Below are 3,639 nucleotides of genomic sequence, written 5' to 3' on the forward strand. Positions count from 1 at the left end.
TAAACGAAATTTGGTCAAAAGTATTACTATCTCGTGTAATATCCAGCAAGGTTATGCAATGCTTTAGTTTACGCCTTTGTTCCCTACGTATCAAACTAACAATTAATCTTAAAGCACATCAAATATCTTATTTTCAAATTTTAAATATTATCTTTAGGTTGCATGTAACCACATGCTTATGCATCACTCTGATAAATCCAATCGCTTTATACCCATGCAGTAGCGTTGGCATAAGGGTCCAGGAGGTACTTTTGACCCCGGCCGGAAATCATTTTACTGACCCGGAACCTTTCCAAGGGGCCCGTCAACTTGAAGAAACCACCGCGTGTTCCTTGGATACAATTTTGATAGAGAGGTGATTTTTTTAGCCATAGACAAATTAAACCTAACAACCAGACGGCAATTAACATACTGAAAATAAACTAAAAATTATAATCTTTTTCGGCCATACTCAATACTCATGTTAGCCCTTTTGAAGTAACCAACTGCTTGAAAAGGGCTAACACGAGTATGGCCGAAACCGTTTGAAATATTTAGTTTATTTTTATGTTATTATGTTAATTGCCGTCTGGTTGTTAGATTTTATTTGTCTATTCTTTGGATATCGTGCGTTTTCCAAAAAAGTGTTTTAATTTCTGGCCCTAATATCTCATTCCTACTGGGCAATCCACTCAATGGCCCTGTCCGCATGGTAACGCTTTTAGCAAGAGTAGGATAAGTTTTTCCATTATGGGGCTACAATAAGACAAGTCAACATTTGGGACTTTTAGGTCATTACCGAAAACTTTCAAACAACCTACATAAAATAGAAATGCGTTGGTGTCGAAATGGTGTTAATGAACTGCAAAAATTGATTGACCACGATTATTGATATAGGCTACGTAATTTCTCAATGAACGATGAAACAATAATAGTAATGTTCAATTAAGTGAACAAACTATTTCCGAATGTCAATAAAACATGCCTCCGAATATAGGTTGTCGCAATATTTTATCACACTCCAATTCATTATTGTGTTAGCTTGACATTTTTTTCCATTCTTCGCTAATCAAACACTTCCTAGATCTGAATTGCTTTTTGAAATGGAAAAGCATCAGTTTAAATTTTATGCTCACAGCGATTAAAACAACGCAAGGGCAGACTGGATATATTAATCACGAGATGAAGTGTGTTTGACAGTCGGCTATAAATTATTTGGGCCTCCAGCGTTGAATCACATGACAGTCAAGCAGTGTTTGATAATGCGACGTGAACGATCGATCGTCCTACCAGAAGACAGTGCTGTGTGAACCTTCCACTTTGGTGGCATCGAGAAAGACGGATCGTTTTATTCCTTTGAGTGATTTTTTTTACTAACTTTGGCTAAAATCCATTTAAATTTTTGTCACTTTAACGTCAAGTCAAGCAACCTATTGAAATCTTAAACTGAACGAAATGTACAAAGATGTAGATGCCATTCGGTGTAAGAATCAAGATATATTTTGATTAATTTCAAGGTTCGAAGACTCATTTGAAGGATTTGGTTGTTCAACCCTGAAGTGTGCACAATCACTAAGGGTTCTTTGAGCACGTGAAAAATACTAAGTGTGGACACAAAAATCATTCAAACTTCTCAAGACAACAAATAAAACGTTTTCTTAGCAGAGACTTTCATGTCTTTGTCTTTTGTTTGCTCGAATTTGTTAGACTTCCTGATATCAAAAAGTCTTTAGCTAACTATTGGTACGTCCCACTTCTAAGTACATTCATCATTTTCAACGCGATAAAATCAGTACTTAGCTTGAAAAAGTAAAAGTAGGCTAAAAACACGAAAATTCAAATTCCAGAATTTTGTCTTAAAGATAAGGCGCATTTAAATCTCCATTTCAAAACTGATATGTGTGCGATACAATCAGTTGGTTTTATTCCGAGAGAGTCGATTGAACTACAGTTTTTACATTTGTGTCACATAGTTGTATGTTGTAATAACGTGTCCATGAATCATATAATCGGTTATAATGCATCAAACCGTTTTAAGGGCTAATACATCTTCACCCTAGATCACATTCAAATCATCTGAAAACGATTTGTCAAAAAAAATGGCGATTTCTTCCTTTTTAACATTTTGTGGTTACATGAAAGTTGGTTTTAATTCTCTTTGAGCTATTTGAAACGGATCTCTGCAATATATGCACAATATCAGACGTCGTGAGTTTTTGAGTTGTGCTTATGTTTTATTTTTCTCCTGTGCATGTCAAGTACCAGGATACTGCGATGATATCAAACATCAGCTAATTGGATATGTGTCTTTGCTGGACAGCAAAACTTTGTAAAATTAGGCTGCAGAATTTTAAGTGGTTTATAATATGAGGAAAATATTCAAATTTTCCATTATACGGCACCGTATTATTTAATTATATTCCAAAGTAAAAAGTGCAATTTTGCGTTGAATTCAACTTTTGCCGAAACTGGAAAATTGATTGCAACCATCAAACCTTAGGATGCTCCTAATGTGAATAAAAATTGGTATGGTGGACACGAAAGCGAGCCTCACTACGACTTATTGTAATAAGTTTCCGATTTGGAAGCTCAATGTTTCTGTGAGATTCACATATAGTTAGAGAAGCATTTATCCGATGACGCAGCCACCAACATCGAGATTGGATCGACGCTATGAAGTTTCTCTTATTGTCAATAAACTATTCCAGCCGCTAATTACAATATTTGTCCGCCCCGTTAGCTCAGTGGATACGCGCCCGGCTCAAGATCACGCCGCGCTGGTTCGACTCTCGGGGTGTGCGCTTGAGCAACGCATTTCAGGACTGCTCTCCATTCAGCGGCACCCAGTGAATGAAATAATTCCGCGGCAACAAGACTTCAACAATCGAAAAACTTCACTCTGTCAATCTCGGTAACCCGCCCTGCGCCAAGAGCCTCTACAAGTATGCGAAACTGTCAGGAATAACCTATCAAGGCTTTGTCAGTCCGAGGATAAACATTCAAAACCAACCAGTCTCATTTTAAAACTCTGGTTCGACCCCACATCTAACGACTTAGAGACGACACTCAAACACCGACAAGTGGGTAATAATCTTACAAAATGTGACCCAACGTCCGGTTTGTTATAAAAAGTGACGTCACATCCGTATCAATCTGATCGCTATTCTCATACCACGCGTTGGTTGGTTTTGAATCTTTATCCTCGGACTGACAAAGCTTTGATAGGTTTCCTGGTAGTTTCGCATACTTGTAGAGGCTCTTGACGCACGGTCGATTACCGAGATAAGCAGAGTGAAGTTTTCCGACTGTTGAAGTGTGGTTGCCAGGGAAGTATTCCATCCATTAGGTGCCGCTGAATGGAGAGCAGTTCTAAAATGCGTTGCTCAAGCGTACACCTCGACAGTCGAACCAGCGCCGCGTGATCTTGAGCCGGGCGCGTAACCACTGAGCTAACGGGGCGGACATGTCTATCTGTGATGTATCTATAGACTCTACATGTCATTAATTACGAGCTATCGAGGTTGAGGGAAGCGCTGGTAACGGAACGTGGAATTCAATTGATCGGAAAGACAACTATTGATAGATGCACTGTCTCAATTTATGCTCATTCAAGAATAACAAACTAAACAACCTTAAAAAAAGGCTTTGACGACGTTAGCG

This window comes from Aplidium turbinatum, chromosome 8, assembly GCF_918807975.1.
Source record: "Aplidium turbinatum chromosome 8, kaAplTurb1.1, whole genome shotgun sequence".
NCBI lineage: Eukaryota > Metazoa > Chordata > Ascidiacea > Aplousobranchia > Polyclinidae > Aplidium > Aplidium turbinatum.